The 19,949-nt window shown below is 41.8% G+C and overlaps 1 long non-coding RNA gene across 1 annotated transcript in view; it reads right to left on the bottom strand.

The window, feature by feature from the left end:
• Positions 1 to 16,539, bottom strand: part of LOC123740005 (uncharacterized) — a 32,960-nt gene extending 16,421 nt beyond the window's left edge. The window contains exons 1-2 of the long non-coding RNA XR_006768100.1: positions 16,086 to 16,539; positions 5,397 to 5,462 (exon numbers count right to left, since the gene is read on the bottom strand). This is a non-coding gene — a long non-coding RNA (uncharacterized lncRNA). The remainder of the gene's footprint in view (positions 1 to 5,396; positions 5,463 to 16,085) is intronic.
• Between the last annotated feature and the right edge of the window lie 3,410 nt (positions 16,540 to 19,949).

Here is a 19,949-nt window from a genome sequence, read left to right as displayed (position 1 = left end):
AACTCTGTGCACAATTCAATTGACAGGAAGTTTTACATAAGTATTCCCACCAACTATAGAAGCACCTTCGGCAGCAATTACAGCTGTGAGTCTTACTGGGGAAGTCTCTTTCCACACCTCTATTGTGCAACATTTACCTATCATTCTTTTCAAAACTCTTTAAGCTCTGACAAATTGTTTGTTGATCCTTCCCAGACAACCTTCTTCAGGACTTGCCATAGATTTTCAAGTAACTCTGCCACTCCAGGAACATTCACTGTCTTCTTAGTAAGCCCACTCAAGTGTAGATTTGGTCTTGTGTTTAAGGTTATTGTCCTGCTAAAAGGTGAAATAATATCCCAGTGTTTGTTGGAAAGCAGACTGAAACAGGTGTTTCTCTAGGATTTTGCATGCGCTTAGTTCCATTCTGTTTCTTTTTTTTTTATCCTGAAGTTAATTGCTTTGCCACATGTTTTGCAATAATAGTTTAGTGTCTTGTTTTAAACTGTTTGTCTCATGGTGAAATCCTTGAGTGGTTTCCTTTCTTTCTGGCAACTGAGTTAGGAAGGAGACCTGTATCATTGTGGTGCCTCTGTGATTTGATACACCATCCAGTGTAATTAATAACTTCACCATTCTTCATAGGATATTCTGTTTTTTTACCCATCTACCAATCGTACCCTTCTTTGCAAGGGATTGGGAAGACCTCCTGGTGTATGTTGTTGAATCTGTGTTTGAAATTCACTGCTTGACTAAGGGACCTCAGATAATTGTATTTCACAGCAAAAACATGTTTTAATCTCCATAGGGTGTGCATGCCCATTGACCCCCCTAGAAGGGTGTTGACCCTGGAACTCACTGATCCGACACCCTAAAAAAATGTAATTTAAAGTTACACCCTTTCACCTGTCAGTGCTGTCTGACAAACGGTAAGTTCTATCTCGGCCGATCTATTCCCATCCCAACACTGAGCTAGCCACACTTTCACTTTGTATCAATCAAACTGTATTTATACAACACATTTCTTACAAATGTTTTTATCAAACAATAAAGGTAGAAAGATAAAGACACAATATGTTTCTACACAAATATACAATTAAGATAGACAAGAATAAAATGTAAATAGCAAAACAAAAGTACAATAACAGTGGACAGGAGAGAGTATTGCAGCAATATAATAAATAAAAGGTAATAAAATAAAGAAGAAATATAGAATGGGGTTATACAAATAAAGTAGATAATATTGTTAATACAACTGTAACCATGTTAAGATATCAAACGTGGCTAGGACAACTTAACCATGTTAAGGTATCAAAGGCAGCTAAGACAAGTAAACCATGTTAAGGTATCAAAGGCAGCTAAGAAACCTAAACAATGTTAAGGGATCCAACGTGGCTAAGACAACTTAACCATGTTAAGTTGTCTCTGCCTTGCCGGTTCCCCTCTCTCTCCACTGGGATTCTCTGCCTCTAACCCTATTACAGGGGCTGAGTCACTGGCTTACTGGTGTTCTTCCATGCCGTCCATGGGAGGGGGTGCGTCACTTGAGTGGGTTGAGTCACTGACGTGGTCTTCCTGTCTGGGTTGGCGCCCCCCCTTGGGTTGTGCCGTGGCGGAGATCTTTGTGGGCTATACTCGGCCTTGTCTTGGGACGGTAAGTTGGTGGTTGGAGACATCCCTCCAGTGGTGTGGGGGGCTGTGCTTTGGCAAAGTGGGTGGGGTTATATCCTGCCTGTTTGGCCCTGTCCGGGGTATCGTCGGATGGGGCCACAGTGTCTTCTGATCCCTGTCTTGCCTCAGCCTCAGTATTTATGCTGCAGTAGTTTGTGTGTCGGGGGCTAGGGTCAGTCTGTTACATCTGGAGTATTTCTCTTGTCTTATCCGGTTGTCCTGTGTGAATTTAAATATGCTCTCTCTAATTCTCTCTTTCTCTCTTTCTTTCTTTTTCTCGGAGGACCTGAGCCCTAGTACCATGCCTCAGGACTACCTGGCATGATGACTCCTTGCTGTCCCCAGTCCACCTGGCCGTGCTGCTGCTCCAGTTTCAACTGTTCTGCCTGCGGCTATGGAACCCTGACCTGTTCACCGGACGTGCTTGTTGCACCTCAACAACTACTATGATTATTATTATTTCACCATGCTGGTCATTTATGAACATTTTAACATCTTGACCATGTTCTGTTATAATATCCACCCGGCACAGCCAGAAGAGGACTGGCTACCCCTCATAGCCTGGTTCCTCTCTAGGTTTCTTCCTAGGTTTTTGGCCTTTCTAGGGAGTTTTTCCTAGGGAGTTTTTCCTAGCCACCGTGCTTCTTTCACATGCATTGCTTGCTGTTTGGGGTTTTAGGCTGGGTTTCTGTACAGCACTTTGAGATATCAGCTGATGTACGAGGGCTATATAAATACATTTGATTTGATTTGATTTAAGGTATCAAACAAGGCTTAGACAACTTAACCATGTTAAGGGATCAAACATGGGTAAGACAAGTAAACAATGTTAAGGTATCAAACGTGGCTAAGACAAGTAAACAATGTTAAGGTATCAAACGTGGCTAAGACAAGTAAACAATGTTAAGGGATCAATCGTGGCTAGGACAAGTAAACAATGTTAACCTCTATAGGCTAGGGGCGGTATTTTCACGTCCGGATGAAAAGCAAGCCCAAAATAAACTGCCTGCTACTCAGGCCCAGAAGCTAGGATATGCATATTATTAGTAGATGTGGATAAAAACACTCTGAAGTTTCTAACAGTGTTTGAATGATGTCTGTGAGTTTAACATAACTTATGTGGCAGGCGAAACCTCGAGGACAAACCATCCAGGATTTTTGTTGTTGTTGAGGTCACTCTCTTTTCAATGGGTTTTCTATGGGGATCTAGATTCATAAGGCACTTGCTTGCATTTCCTATCGCTTTCACTGGATGTCAACAGTCTTTAGGGATTGGTTGATGTTTTTCCTTTGAGAAATGAAGAAGTAGTGCAGTTCAGAACGAGGGTCGAGTGAAGTGTACTGTTTGTTTGAGGCGCACGACCTGAAGGCTCGCTCCACTTTGTTTTCGTCCTGTATTGAACACAGTTTATCCTGTCTTAAATTTGATCAATTATTTACGTTAAAAAATACCTAAAGTTGTATTAGGAAAGTTGTTTGAAATGTTTGGACAAAGATTACAGGTAACTTAATAGATATTTTGTAGTCATGTTGCGCGAGTTGGAACTGGTGTTTTTCTGGCTCAAATGCGCCAAATAAATGGACATTTTGGATACATAACGATGGAATTAATCTAACAAAAGGACCATTTGTGATGTTTATGGGACATATTGGAGTGCCAACAGAAGAAGCTTGTCAAAGGTAAGGCATGAATTATATTGTTATTTCTGAGTTTTGTGTCACGCCTGGCGGGATGAAATATGATTGTCTGTGTTTTTGATGGTTTGCTGTCCTTAGATAATAGCATGGTTTGCTTTCGCCGTAAAGCCTTTTTGAAATCTGAAATGGTGGCTAGATTAACAAGAAGTTAGGCTGTAATTTGGTGTATTGCACTTGTGATTGTATGAAAGTTAAATATTTCTAATAATTTAATTTGAATTTGGCGCTCTGCCATTTCACGGATGTTGTCAAACGATCCCGTTAACGGGATTTGATCCCTAATTTAAGGTATCAAACGTGGCTAAGACAAGTAAACAATGTTAAGGTATCAAATGTGGCTAAGACAAGTAAACATTGTCAAGGTATTAAACGTGGCTAAGACAAGTAAACAATGTTAAAACTTCTTACGGCTGAAATCCCGTTAACGGATTCGATATGACAGCAGCCAGTGAAAGTGCAGGCGTCAAATTCAAACAACAGAAATCTCATAATTAAAATTCCTCAACCATACAAGTATTTTACACCATTTTAAAGATAAAATTCTCGTTAATCCAACCACAGTGTCCGATTTCAAAAAGGCTTTACAGCGAAAGCACACCAAGCGATTATGTTAGATCAGCGCCTAGTCACAAAAAAAACACAGCTATTTTTCCAGCCAAAGAGAGGAGTCAAAAAAAGCCGAAATAGAGAACATTAATCACTAACATTTGATGATCTTCATCAGATGACACTCATAGGACTTCATGTTACACAATACATGCATGTTTTGTTCGATAAAGTTCATATTTATATCCAAAAATCTCATTTTACATTGGCGCGTTATGTTCAGTAATGTTTTGCCTCCAAATCCTCCGGTGATTTTGCAGAGAGCCACATCAATTTACAGAAATACTTATCATAAATGTTGATGAAAATACAAGTGTTATGCAAGGAACTTTAGATAAACTTCTCCTTAATGCAACCGCTGTGTCAGATTTCAAAAAAGCTTTACCGAAAAAGCACACCATGCAATAATCTGAGTACGGCGCTCAGACACAAAAACAAGCCAAAAATATATCCGCCATGTTGGAGTCAACAGAAGTCAGAAATAACATTAGAAATATTCACTTACCTTTGATGATCTTCATCACAATGCACTCCCAGGAATCCCAGTTCCACAATAAATGTTTGTTTTGTTCGATAAAGTCCAACCTTTGTCCAAATACCTCCCCTTTTTGTTCGCGTCTTCAGTTCACAAATCCAAATTCACGGCCGCTGAGGCCAGGCGAAAACTCAAAAAATTCCATTACAGTTCATAGAAATGTCAAACGATGTATAGAATCAATCTTTAGGATGTTTTTATCATAAATCTTCAATAAGACTTCAACCGGAGAATTCCTTTGTCTTTAGAAATGCAATGGAACTCAGCTACCTCTCACAGGCGCGCATGGCTGAAGCTCATGCCCATCTGGTAGACACCTGATACAATCAGCTCTTATTCCCCTCCACTTCACAGTAGAAGTCTCAAACAAGGTTCTAAAGACAGTTGACATCTAGTGGAAGCATTAGGAAGAGCAATATGACCCCCACAGACACTGTATATTGGATAGGTCAAGACTTGAAAAACTACAAACCTCAGATTTCCCACTTCCTGGTTGGATTTTGTCTCAGGTTGTTGCCTACCATATGAGTTCTGTTATACTCACAGACATCATTCAAACAGTTTTAGAAACTTCAGAGTGTTTTCTATCCAAATCTACTAATAATATGCATATCTTCGCTTCTGGGCCTGAGTAGCAGGCAGTTTACTCTGGGCACCTTCTTCATCCAAGCTACTCAATACTGCCACCCAGCCAAAAGAAGTTAAGGGATCAAGCGTGGCTAAGACAAGTAAACCATTATTAAAGGATCAAACATGGCAAAGACAACTGAATCGTTAAAGGGATCAAACACGGTTGTATAATATTTAACCCAATCTAACATTGACTGTGGGTACTGTATGTCTCATATAATTTCATACTCACATTTTTTTGTAAGTTTGCTCTTGTACATCTATGCTTTGTACTCACCGTTCGAGTCTGTACTATGGTCTCTCTCATTGTCTGCCTCTTCCACACCATCAATTAAGGGGATATCTGGAACAAAGATAATCACTATTAGGACTGGGAAGAGTGTTAGTCAGAGATTGTTAATTATTTTGAGATGCGGGAGAGGGTTAGTTAAAATGTATGTGAAATTAAGAATACCACCATCATTTCTGAAATTGGGTAACTTAATTTAAATGGTGTGAAATCATCAACAGATTTGCATCTCTATGTAGAAACTCTGTGCACAATTCAATTGACAGGAAGTTTTACATAAGTATTCCCACCAACTATAGAAGCACCTTCGGCGCAATTACAGCTGTGAGTCTTACTGGGGAAGTCTCTTTCCACACCTCTATTGTGCAACATTTACCTATCATTCTTTTCAAAACTCTTTAAGCTCTGACAAATTGTTTGTTGATCCTTGCCAGACAACCTTCTTCAGGACTTGCCATAGATTTTCAAGTAACTCTGCCACTCAGGAACATTCACTGTCTTCTTAGTAAGCCCACTCAAGTGTAGATTTGGTCTTGTGTTTAAGGTTATTGTCCTGCTAAAAGGTGAATTAATATCCCAGTGTTTGTTGGCGGGTTTCCGGTTTCCTGTTTCCGGTCACAACTTGCAGACTTGTTTACGCTGCTGTGCGTTTTGTTGCCGATCTTACTTTGCTACCTGACGGTTTTTACTTTTTCATTACCGTATATTTTTACTTTTTCCCTCACTCAACTTTTTTCATTAAACTTTTTTTCACCCCGGAGGTTTTATCTGGACATGATTCGTCAGGACTTCAAACAGCCGAAGCTAAGTAACATTAACATGATGCCTTCTAATTGCAGTCGTTGTACTTATAATATACAGGAGAACGATCGCCTTACGGCAAGGATAGCTGTGCTGCAAGCCCATCTTCAGACGCGATCGTTAGGCAAGGGTAATTTCAGTGTAGGAAAGGATGAAACAGCGTCTGTGCCACCAGTAAGTACAGATAGTAGCGTTAGTATAAACCCCCTCGCCCGGTCCCGCGGCCGGACAACTTTCTCATGGCTTCTGGAGGAAATGCTGTAGGAATGCTCAGCCGGTGTCGCTTATTCAGCCGACAGAAACTTTCAACCGGTTCTCCCCATTAAGCGAGTCGGAGTCGGAGGCCGAGACTTCTCTGGTCTCTACTCCTCCCGTTGTGGGGTCTGAGGCGCCGATGGCTCCCACCATTAGCTCTGACAAATTGAAAACCCTAGTCATTGGCGACTCCATTACCCGCGGTATTAGACTTAAAACTAATCATCCAGCGATCATACACTGTTTACCAGGGGGCAGGGCTACCGACGTTAAGGCTAATCTAAAGACGGTGCTGGCTAAAGCTAAAACTGGCGAGTGTAGAGAGTATAGAGATATTGTTATCCACGTCGGCACCAATGATGTTAGGATGAAACAGTCAGAGGTCACCAAGCGCAACATAGCTTCAGCGTGTAAATCAGCTAGAAAGATGTGTCGGCATCGATTAATTGTCTCTGGCCCCCTCCCAGTTAGGGGAGTGATGAGCTCTACAGCAGAGTCTCACAACTCAATCGCTGGTTGAAAACTGTTTTCTGCCCCTCCCAAAAGATAGAATTTGTAGATAATTGGCCCTCTTTCTGGGACTCACCCACAAACAGGACCAAGCCTGGCCTGTTGAGGGTGACGGACTCCATCCTAGCTGGAGGGGTGCTCTCATCTTATCTACGAACATAGACAGGGCTCTCACTCCTCTAGCTCCACAATGAAATAGGGTGCAGGCCAGGCAGCAGGCTGTTAGCCAGCCTGCCAGCTTAGTGGAGTCTGCAACTAGCACAGTCAGCGTAGTCAGCTCAGCTTTCCCCATTGAGACCGTGTCTGTGCCTCGATCTAGGTTGGGCAAAATTAAAAATGGCGGTGTTCGCTTTAGCAATCTCACTAGTATAAAGACCTCCTCCATTCCTGCCATTATTGAAAGAGATTGTGATACCGCACATCTCAAAATTGGGTTACTTAATGTTAGATCCCTCACTTCCAAGGCAGTTATAGTCAATGAACTAATCACTGATAATAATCTTGATGTGATTGGCCTGACTGAAACATGGCTTAAGCCTGATGAATTTACTGTGTTAAATGAGGCCTCACCCCTGGTTACACTAGTGACCATACCCCCGTGCATCCGGCAAAGGCGGAGGTGTTGCTAACATTTACGATAGCAAATTTCAATTTACAAAAAAAAACAATGACGTTTTCGTCTTTTGAGCTTCTAGTCATGAAATCTATGCAGCCTACTCACTCACTTTTTATAGCTACTGTTTACAGGCCTCCTGGGCCATATGCAGTGTTCCTCACTGAGTTCCCTAATTCCTATCGGATCTTGTAGTCATAGCAGATAATATTCAAATTTTTGGTGACTTTAACATTCACATGGAAAAGTCCACAGACCCACTCAAAAGGCTTTCGGAGCCATCATCGACTCAGTGGGTTTTGTCCAACATGTCTCTGGACCTACTCACTGCCACAGTCATACTCTGGACCTAGTTTTGTCCCATGGAATAAATGTTGTGGATCTTAATGTTTTTCCTCATAATCCTGGACTATCGGACCACCATTTTATTTCGTTTGCAATTGCCAAAAAATAATCTGCTCAGACCCCAACCAAGGAGCATTAAAAGTCGTGCTATAAATTCTCCGACAACCCAAAGATTCCTTGATGCCCTTCCAGACTGCCTCTGCCTACCCAAGGACGTCAGAGGACAAAAATCAGTTAACCACCTAACCGAGGAACTCAATTTAACCTTGCGCAATACCCTAGATGCAGTTGCACCCCTAAAAACTAAAAACATCTGTCATAAGAAACTAGCTCCCTGGTATACAGAAAATACCACGAGCTCTGAAGCAAGCTTCCAGAAAATTGGAACGGAAATGGCGCCACACCAAACTGGAAGTCTTCCGACTAGCTTGGAAAGACAGTACCGTGCAGTATCGAAGAGCCCTCACTGCTGCTCGATCATCCTATTTTTCCAACTTAATTGAGGAAAATAAGAACAATCCGAAATGTCTTTTTGATACTGTCGCAAAGCTAACTAAAAAGCAGCCTTCGCAAATGGAGGATGGCTTTTACTTCAGCAGTAATAAATTTATGAACTTCTTTGAGGAAAAGATCATGATCATTAGAAAGCAAATTACAGACTCCTCTTTAAATCTGGGTATTCCTCCAAAGCTCCATTGTCCTGAGTCTACACAACTCTGCCAGGACCTAGGATCAAGGGAGATACTAAAGTGTTTTAGTACTATATCTCTTGACACAATGATGAAAATAATCATGGCCTCCAAACCCTCAAGCTGCATACTGGACCCTATTCCAACTAAACTACTGAAAGAGCTGCTTCCTGTGCTTGGCCCTCCTATGTTGAACATAATAAACGGCTCTCTATCCACCGGATGTGTACCAAGCTCACTAAAAGTGGCAGTAATAAAGCCTCTCTTGAAAAAGCCGAATCTTGATCCAGAAATTATAAAAAACTATCGGCCTATATCGAATCTTCCATTCCTCTCAAAAATTTTCGAAAAAAGCTGTTGCACAGCAACTCACTGCCTTCCTGAAGACAAACAATGTATACGAAACGCTTCAGTCTGGTTTTAGACCCCATCATAGCACTGAGACTGCACTTGTGAAGGTGGTAAATTACCTTTTAATGACGTCAGACAGAGGCTCTGCAACTGTCCTCGTGCTCCTAGATCTTAGTGCTGCTTTTGATACCATCAATCACCACATTCTTTTGGAGAGATTGGAAACCCAAATTGGTCTACATGGACAAGTTCTGGCCTGGTTTAGATCTTATCTGTCGGAAAGATATCAGTTTGTCTCTGTGAATGGTTTGTCCACTGACAAATCAATTGTAAATTTCGGTGTTCCTCAAGGTTCTGTTTTAGGACCACTATTGTTTTCACTATATATTTTACCTCTTGGGGATGTCATTCGAAAACATAATGTTAAATTTCACTGCTATGCGGACGACACACAGCTGTACATTTCAATGAAACATGGTGAAGCCCCAAAATTGCCCTCGCTAGAAGCCTGTGTTTCAGACATAAAGAAGTGGATGGCTGCAAACTTTCTACTTTTAAACTCGGACAAAACAGAGATGCTTGTTCTAGGTCCCAAGAAACAAAGAGATCTTCTGTTGAATCTGACAATTAATCTGGATGGTTGTACAGTCGTCTCAAATAAAACTGTGAAGGACCTCGGCGTTACTCTGGACCCTGATCTCTCTTTTGAAGAACATATCAAGACTGTTTCAAGGACAGCTTTTTTTCCATCTACGTAACATTGCAAAAATCAGAAACTTTCTGTCCAAAAATGATGCAGAAAAATTAATCCATGCTTTTGTTACTTCTAGGCTTGACTACTGCAATGCTCTACTTTCCGGCTACCCGGATAAAGCACTAAATAAACTTCAGTTAGTGCTAAATACGGCTGCTAGAATCCTGACTAGAACCAAAAAATTTTATCATATTACTCCAGTGCTAGCCTCCCTACACTGGCTTCCTGTTAAGGCAAGGGCTGATTTCAAGATTTTACTGCTAACCTACAAAGCATTACATGGGCTTGCTCCTACCTATCTTTCCGATTTGGTCCTGCCGTACATACCTACACGTACGCTACGGTCACAAGCGCAGGCCTCCTAATTGTCCCTAGAATTTCTAAGCAAACGGCTGGAGGTAGGGCTTTCTCCTATAGAGCTCCATTTTTATGGAATGGTCTGCCTACCAATGTGAGAGACGCAGACTCAGTCTCAACCTTTAAGTCTTTACTGAAGACTTATCTCTTCAGTAGGTCCTATGATTAAGTATAGTCTGGCCCAGGGTGTGAAGGTGAACGGAAAGGCTGGAGCAACGAACCGCCCTTGCTGTGCTTTGGCAAAGTGGGTGGGGTTATATCCTGCCTGTTTGGCCCTGTCCGGGGGTATCATCGGATGGGGCCACAGTGTCTTCTGATCCCTCCTGTCTCAGCCTCCCGTATTTATGCTGCAGTAGTTTATGTGTCGGGGGGCTAGGGTCAGTCTGTTACATCTGGAGTATTTCTCTTGTCTTATCCGATTGTCCTGTGTGAATTTAAATATGCTCTCTCTAATTCTCTCTTTCTCTCTTTCTGTCTTTCTCTCGGAGGACCTGAGCCCTAGGACCATGCCTCAGGACTACCTGGTATGATGACTCCTTGCTGTCCCCAGTCCACCTGGCCGTGCTGCTGCTCCAGTTTCAACTGTTCTGCCTGCGGCTATGGAACCCTGACCTGTTCACCGGACGTGCTTGTTGCACCCTCGACAACTACTATGATTATTATTATCTGACCATGCTGGTCATTTATGAACATTTTAACATTTTAACATCTTGACCATGTTCTGTTATAATATCCACCCTGCACAGCCAGAAGAGGACTGGCCACCCCTCATAGCCTGGTTCCTCTCTAGGTTTCTTCCTAGGTTTTTGGCCTTTCTAGGGAGTTTTTCCTAGGGAGTTTTTCCTAGCCACCGTGCTTCTTTCACATGCTTTGCTTGCTGTTTGGGGTTTTAGGCTGGGTTTCTGTACAGCACTTTGAGATATCAGCTGATGTACGAAGGGCTATATAAAAATAAATTTGATTTGATTTGTTGGAAAGCAGACTGAAACAGGTGTTTCTCTAGGATTTTGCATGTGCTTAGTTCCATTCTGTTTCTTTTTTTTTATCCTGAAGTTAATTGCTTGGCCACATGTTTTGCAATAATAGTTTAGTGTCTTGTTTTAAACTGTTTGTCTCATGGTGAAATCCTTGAGTGGTTTCCTTTCTTTCTGGCAACTGAGTTAGGAAGGAGACCTGTATCATTGTGGTGCCTCTGTGATTTGATACACCATCCAGTGTAATTAATAACTTCACCATTCTTCATAGGATATTCCGTTTTTTTTACCCATCTACCAATACGTACCCTTCTTTGCAAGGAATTGGGAAGACCTCCTGGTGTATGTTGTTGAATCTGTGTTTGAAATTCACTGCTTGACTAAGGGACCTCAGATAATTGTATTTCACAGCAAAAACATGTTTTAATCTCCATAGGGTGGGCATGCCCATTGACCCCCCCTAGAAGGGTGTTGACCCTGGAACTCACTGATCCGACACCCTAAAAAAATGTAATTTAAAGTTACACCCCTTTCACCTGTCAGTGCTGTCTGACAAACGGTAAGTTCTATCTCGGCCGATCCATTCCCATCCCAACACTGAGCTAGCCACACTTTCACTTTGTATCAATCAAACTGTATTTATACAACACATTTCTTACAAATGTTTTTATCAAACAATAAAGGTAGAAAGATAAAAGACACAATATGTTTCTACACAAATATACAATTAAGATAGACAAGAATAAAATGTAAATAGCAAAACAAAAGTACAATAACAGTGGACAGGAGAGAGTATTGCAGCAATATAATAAATAAAAGGTAATAAAATAAAGAAGAAATATAGAATGGGGTTATACAAATAAAGTAGATAATATTGTTAATACAACTGTAACCATGTTAAGATATCAAACGTGGCTAGGACAACTTAACCATGTTAAGGTATCAAAGGCAGCTAAGACAAGTAAACCATGTTAAGGTATCAAAGGCAGCTAAGAAACCTAAACAATGTTAAGGGATCCAACGTGGCTAAGACAACTTAACCATGTTAAGTTGTCTCTGCCTTGCCGGTTCCCCTCTCTCTCCACTGGGATTCTCTGCCTCTAACCCTATTACAGGGGCTGAGTCACTGGCTTACTGGTGTTCTTCCATGCCGTCCATGGGAGGGGTGCGTCACTTGAGTGGGTTGAGTCACTGACGTGGTCTTCCTGTCTGGGTTGGCGCCCCCCCTTGGGTTGTGCCGTGGCGGAGATCTTTGTGGGCTATACTCGGCCTTGTCTTGGGACGGTAAGTTGGTGGTTGGAGACATCCCTCCAGTGGTGTGGGGGCTGTGCTTTGGCAAAGTGGGTGGGGTTATATCCTGCCTGTTTGGCCCTGTCCGGGGTATCATCGGATGGGGCCACAGTGTCTTCTGATCCTCCAGTATTTATGCTGCAGTAGTTTATGTGTCGGGGGCTAGGGTCAGTCTGTTACATCTGGAGTATTTCTCTTGTCTTATCCGGTGTCCTGTGTGAATTTAAATATGCTCTCTCTAATTCTCTCTTTCTCTCTTTCTTTCTTTTTCTCGGAGGACCTGAGCCCCTAGTACCATGCCTCAGGACTACCTGGCATGATGACTCCTTGCTGTCCCCAGTCCACCTGGCCGTGCTGCTGCTCCAGTTTCAACTGTTCTGCCTGCGGCTATGGAACCCTGACCTGTTCACCGGACGTGCTTGTTGCACCTCAACAACTACTATGATTATTATTATTTCACCATGCTGGTCATTTATGAACATTTTAACATCTTGACCATGTTCTGTTATAATATCCACCCGGCACAGCCAGAAGAGGACTGGCTACCCCTCATAGCCTGGTTCCTCTCTAGGTTTCTTCCTAGGTTTTTGGCCTTTCTAGGGAGTTTTTCCTAGGGAGTTTTTCCTAGCCACCGTGCTTCTTTCACATGCATTGCTTGCTGTTTGGGGTTTTAGGCTGGGTTTCTGTACAGCACTTTGAGATATCAGCTGATGTACGAAGGGCTATATAAATACATTTGATTTGATTTGATTTAAGGTATCAAACAAGGCTTGAACAACTTAACCATGTTAAGGGATCAAACATGGGTAAGACAAGTAAACAATGTTAAGGTATCAAACGTGGCTAAGACAAGTAAACAATGTTAAGGTATCAAACGTGGCTAAGACAAGTAAACAATGTTAAGGGATCAATCGTGGCTAGGACATGTAAACAATGTTAACCTCTATAGGCTAGGGGCGGTATTTTCACGTCCGATGAAAAGCAAGCCCAAAATAAACTGCCTGCTACTCAGGCCCAGAAGCTAGGATATGCATATTATTAGTAGATGTGGATAGAAAACACTCTGAAGTTTCTAACAGTGTTTGAATGATGTCTGTGAGTTTAACATAACTTATGTGGCAGGCGAAACCTCGAGGACAAACCATCCAGGATTTTTGTTGTTGTTGAGGTCACTCTCTTTTCAATGGGTTTTCTATGGGGATCTAGATTCATAAGGCACTTGCTTGCATTTCCTATCGCTTTCACTGGATGTCAACAGTCTTTAGAAATTGGTTGATGTTTTTCCTTTGAGAAATGAAGAAGTAGTGCAGTTCAGAGCGAGGGTCGAGTGAAGTGTACTGTTTGTTTGAGGCGCACGACCTGAAGGCTCGCTCCACTTTGTTTTCGTCCTGTATTGAACACAGTTTATCCTGTCTTAAATTTGATCAATTATTTACGTTAAAAAATACCTAAAGTTGTATTAGGAAAGTTGTTTGAAATGTTTGGACAAGATTACAGGTAACTTAATAGATATTTTGTAGTCATGTTGCGCGAGTTGGAACTGGTGTTTTTCTGGCTCAAATCGCCAAATAAATGGACATTTTGGATACATAACGCTGGAATTAATCTATCAAAAGGACCATTTGTGATGTTTATGGGACATATTGGAGTGCCAACAGAAGAAGCTTGTCAAGGTAAGGCATGAATTATATTGTTATTTCTGAGTTTTTGTGTCACGCCTGGCGGGATGAAATATGATTGTCTGTGTTTTTTGATGGTTTGCTGTCCTCAGATAATAGCATGGTTTGCTTTCGCCGTAAAGCCTTTTTGAAATCTGAAATGGTGGCTAGATTAACAAGAAGTTAGGCTGTAATTTGGTGTATTGCACTTGTGATTGTATGAAAGTTAAATATTTCTAATAATTTAATTTGAATTTGGCGCTCTGCCATTTCACGGATGTTGTCAAATCGATCCGTTAACGGGATTTGATCCCTAAGAAGTTTAAGGTATCAAACATGGCTAAGACAAGTAAACAATGTTAAGGTATCAAATGTGGCTAAGACAAGTAAACATTGTCAAGGTATTAAACGTGGCTAAGACAAGTAAACAATGTTAAAACTTCTTACGGCTGAAATCCCGTTAACGGATTCGATATGACAGCAGCCAGTGAAAGTGCAGAGCGCCAAATTCAAACAACAGAAATCTCATAATTAAAATTCCTCAACCATACAAGTATTTTACACCATTTTAAAGATAAAATTCTCGTTAATCCAACCACAGTGTCCGATTTCAAAAAGGCTTTACAGCGAAAGCACACCAAACGATTATGTTAGATCAGCGCCTAGTCACAAAAAACACAGCCATTTTTCCAGCCAAAGAGAGGAGTCAAAAAAGCCGAAATAGAGAACATTAATCACTAACCTTTGATGATCTTCATCAGATGACACTCATAGGACTTCATGTTACACAATACATGCATGTTTTGTTCGATAAAGTTCATATTTATATCCAAAAATCTCATTTTACATTGGCGCGTTATGTTCAGTAATGTTTTGCCTCCAAATCCTCCGGTGATTTTGCAGAGAGCCACATCAATTTGCGAAATACTTATCATAAATGTTGATGAAAATACAAGTGTTATGCAAGGAACTTTAGATAAACTTCTCCTTAATGCAACCGCTGTGTCAGATTTCAAAAAAGCTTTACCGAAAAAGCACACCATGCAATAATCTGAGTACGGCGCTCAGACACAAAAACAAGCCAAAAATATATCCGCCATGTTGGAGTCAACAGAAGTCAGAAATAACATTAGAAATATTCACTTACCTTTGATGATCTTCATCACAATGCACTCCCAGGAATCCCAGTTCCACAATAAATGTTTGTTTTGTTCGATAAAGTCCAACCTTTGTCCAAATACCTCCCTTTTTGTTCGCGTCTTCAGTTCACAAATCCAAATTCACGGCGCGCAGGCCAGACGAAAACTCAAAAATTCCATTACAGTTCATAGAAATGTCAAACGATGTATAGAATCAATCTTTAGGATGTTTTTATCATAAATCTTCAATAAGACTTCAACCGGAGAATTCCTTTGTCTTTAGAAATGCAATGGAACTCAGCTACCTCTCACAGGGCGCGCATGGCTGAAGCTCATGCCCATCTGGTAGACACCTGATACAATCAGCTCTTATTCCCCTCCACTTCACAGTAGAAGTCTCAAACAAGGTTCTAAAGACAGTTGACATCTAGTGGAAGCCTTAGGAAGAGCAATATGACCCCACAGACACTGTATATTGGATAGGTCAAGAATTGAAAAACTACAAACCTCAGATTTCCCACTTCCTGGTTGGATTTTGTCTCAGGTTGTTGCCTACCATATGAGTTCTGTTATACTCACAGACATCATTCAAACAGTTTTAGAAACTTCAGAGTGTTTTCTATCCAAATCTACTAATAATATGCATATCTTCGCTTCTGGGCCTGAGTAGCAGGCAGTTTACTCTGGGCACCTTCTTCATCCAAGCTACTCAATACTGCCACCCAGCCAAAAGAAGTTAAGGGATCAAACGTGGCTAAGACAAGTAAACCATTATTAAAGGATCAAACATGGCAAAGACAACTGAATCGTTAAGGGATCAAACACGGTTGTATAATATTTAACCCAATCTAACATTGACTGTGGGTACTGTATGTCTCATATAATTTCATACTCACATTTTTTTGTAAGTTTGCTCTTGTACATCTATGCTTTGTACTCACCGTTCGAGTCTGTACTATGGTCTCTCTCATTGTCTGCCTCTTCCACACCATCAATTAAGGGGATATCTGGAACAAAGATAATCACTATTAGGACTGGGAAGAGTGTTAGTCAGAGATTGTTAATTATTTTGAGATGCGGGAGAGGGTTAGTTAAAATGTATGTGAAATTAAGAATACCACCATCATTTCTGAAATTAGGTAACTTAATTTAAATGGTGTGAAATCATCAACAGATTTGCATCTCTATGTAGAAACTCTGTGCACAATTCAATTGACAGGAAGTTTTACATAAGTATTCCCACCAACTATAGAAGCACCTTCGGCAGCAATTACAGCTGTGAGTCTTACTGGGGAAGTCTCTTTCCACACCTCTATTGTGCAACATTTACCTATCATTCTTTTCAAAACTCTTTAAGCTCTGACAAATTGTTTGTTGATCCTTGCCAGACAACCTTCTTCAGGACTTGCCATAGATTTTCGAGTAACTCTGCCACTCAGGAACATTCACTGTCTTCTTAGTAAGCCCACTCAAGTGTAGATTTGGTCTTGTGTTTAAGGTTATTGTCCTGCTAAAAGGTGAAATAATATCCCAGTGTTTGTTGGCGGGTTTTCCGGTTTCCTGTTTCCGGTCACAACTTGCCCAGACTTGTTTACGCTGCTGTGCGTTTTGTTGCCGATCTTACTTTGCTACCTGACGGTTTTTACTTTTTCATCACCGTATATTTTTACTTTTCCCCACTCAACTTTTTTCACATTAAACTTTTTTCACCCGGAGGTTTTATCTGGACATGATTCGTCAGGACTTCAAACAGCCGAAGCTAAGTAACATTAACATGATGCCTTCTAATTGCAGTCGTTGACTTATAATATACAGGAGAACGTCGCTACGGCTGGATAGCTGTGCTGCAAGCCCATCTTCGACGCAATCGTTAAGGCAAGGGGCGGTAATTTCAGTGTAGGAAAAGGATGAAAAACAGCGTCTGTGCCACCAGTAAGTACAGAAGTAATCGTAGTAAGAAACCCCCTCGCACGGGTCCCCGCGGCCGGACAACTTTCTCATGGCTTCTGGAGGGGAAATGCTGTAGGAATGCTCAACCGGTGTGGCTTATTCAGCCGAACAGAAACTTTCAACCGGTTCTCCCCATAAGCGAAGTCGGAGTCGGAGGCCGAGACTTCTCTGGTCTCTACTCACTCCCGTTATTGGGGTCTGAGACGTGATGGCTCCGACCATTATCTGACAAATTAGTGAAAACCCTAGTCATTGGCGACTCCGTTACCACTGCAGTATTAGACTAAAAACTAATCATCCAGCGATCATACACTGTTTACCGGGGGGCAGGGGCTACCACGTCAAGGCTAATCTAAAGACGGTGCTGGCTAAAGCTAAAACTGGCGAGTTGTAGAGTATAGAGATATTGTTATCCACACCGGCACCAATGATGTTAGGATGAAACAGTCAGAGGTCACCAAGCGAACACTAGCTTCAGCGTGTAAATCAGCTAGAAAGATGTGTCGGCATCGGATTAATTGTCTCTGGCCCCTCCCAGTTAGGGGAGTGATGAGCTCTACAGCAGAGTCTCACAACTCAATCGCTGGTTGAAAACTGTTTTCTGCCCCTCCCAAAAAGATAGAATTTGTAGATACTGGCCCTCTTTCTGGGACTCACCCACAAACAGGACCAAGCTGTCTGTTGAGGAGTGACGGACTCCATCCTACGGGAGGTGCTCTCCATCTTATCTACGAACATAGACAGGGCTCTTGCACTCCTCTAGAAACTCCACAATGAAATAGGGTGCAGGCCAGGCAGCAGGCTGTTAGGCCAGCCTGCCAGCTTAGTGGAGTCTGCCACTAGCACAGTCAGCGTAGTCAGCTCAGCTTTCCCCCAATTGAGACCATGTCTGTGCCTCGATCTAGGTTGGGCAAAATTAAATGGCGGTGGTTCGCTTTAGCAATCTCACCAGTATAAAGACCTCCTCCATTCCTGCCATTATTGAAAGAGATTGTGATACCGCAACATCTCAAAATTGGGTTACTTAATGTTAGATCCCTCACTTCAAGGCAGTTATAGTCAATGAACTAATCACTCGATAATAATCTTGATGTGATTGGCCTGACTGAAACATGGCTTAAGCCTGATGAATTTACTGTGTTAAATGAGGCCTCACCCTCTGGTTACACTAGTGACCATACCCCCGTGCATCCGGCAAAGGCGGAGGTGTTGCTATCATTCGACGATAGCAAATTTCACATTTACAAAAAAACAATGACGTTTTCGGTCTTTTGAGCTTCTAGTCATGAAATCTATGCAGCCTACTCACTCACTTTTTTTAGCTTCACTGTTTCACAGGCCTCTCCTGGGCCATATGCAGTGTTCCTCACTGAGTTCCCTAATTCCTATGAAGATCTGTAGTCATAGCAGATAATATTCAAATTTTTGGGTGACTTTAACATTCACATGGAAAAGTCCACAGACCCACTCCAAAAGGCTTTCGGAGCCATCATCGACTCAGTGGGTTTTTGTCCAACACTGTCTCTGGACCTACTCACTGCCACAGTCAACCTGGACCTAGTTTTTGTCCCATGGAACTAAAATGTTGTGGATCTTCGAATGTTTTCCTCATAATCCTGGACTATCGGACCACCATTTTATTTCGTTTGCAGATTGCCAAAAAATAATCTGCTCAGACCCCAACCAAGGGAGCATTAAAAGTCGTGCGTATAAATTCTCCGACAACCCAAAGACGATGCCCTTCCAGACTGCCTCTGCCCTACCCAAGGACGTCAGAGGACAAAAATCAGTTAACCACCTAACCGAGGAACTCAACTTAACCTTGCGCAATACCCTAGATGCAGTTGCACCCTAAAAACTAAAAACATCTGTCGCAAGAAACTCCCTGGTATACAGAAAATACACGAGCTCTGAAGCAAGCTTCCAGAAAATTGGAACGGAAATGGCGCCACACCAAACTGGAAGTCTTTCGACTTAGCTTGGAAAGAACAGTACCGTGCAGTATCAAGAGCCCTCATGCTGCTCGATCATCCTATTTTTCCAACTTAATTGAGGAAAATAAGAACAATCCGAAATGCTTTTGATACTGTCCGCAAAGCTAACTAAAAAGCAGCCTTCGCAAATGGAGGATGGCTTTACTTCAGCAGTAATAAATTTATGAACTTCTTTGAGGAAAAGATCATGATCATTAGAAAGCAAATTACAGACCCTCTTTAAATCTGGGTATTCCTCCAAAGCTCCATTGTCCTGAGTCTCACACAACTCTGCCAGGACCTAGGGATCAAGGGAGATACTAGTGTTTTAGTACTATATCTCTTGACACAATGATGAAAATAATCATGGCCTCCAAACACTCAAGCTGCATACTGGACCCTATTCCAACTAAACTACTGAAAGAGCTGCTTCCTGTGCTTGGCCTCCTATAGTTGAACATAATAAACGGCTCTCTATCCACCGGATGTGTACCAAGCTCACTAAAAGTGGCAGTAATAAAGCCTCTCTTGAAAAGCCGAATCTTGATCCAGAAATTATAAAAAACTATCGGCCTATATTCGAATCTTCCATTCCTCTCAAAAATTTTAGAAAAAAAGCTGTTGCACAGCAACTCACTGCCTTCCTGAAGACAAACAATGTATACGAAACGCTTCCAGTCTGGTTTTAGACCCCATCATAGCACTGAGACTGCACTTGTGAAGGTGGTAAAATTACCTTTTAATGACGTCAGACAGAGGCTCTGCAACTGTCCTCGTGCTCCTAGATCTTAGTGCTGCTTTTGATACCATCAATCACCACATTCTTTTGGAGAGATTGGAAACCCAAATTGGTCTACATGGACAAGTTCTGGCCTGGTTTAG

Source organism: Salmo salar, unplaced genomic scaffold (genome assembly GCF_905237065.1).
Source record: "Salmo salar unplaced genomic scaffold, Ssal_v3.1, whole genome shotgun sequence".
Taxonomy (NCBI): domain Eukaryota; kingdom Metazoa; phylum Chordata; class Actinopteri; order Salmoniformes; family Salmonidae; genus Salmo; species Salmo salar.
The sequence above is the reverse complement of the archived record's forward strand: the minus strand, read 5'-3'. Positions and strand labels throughout refer to the sequence as shown.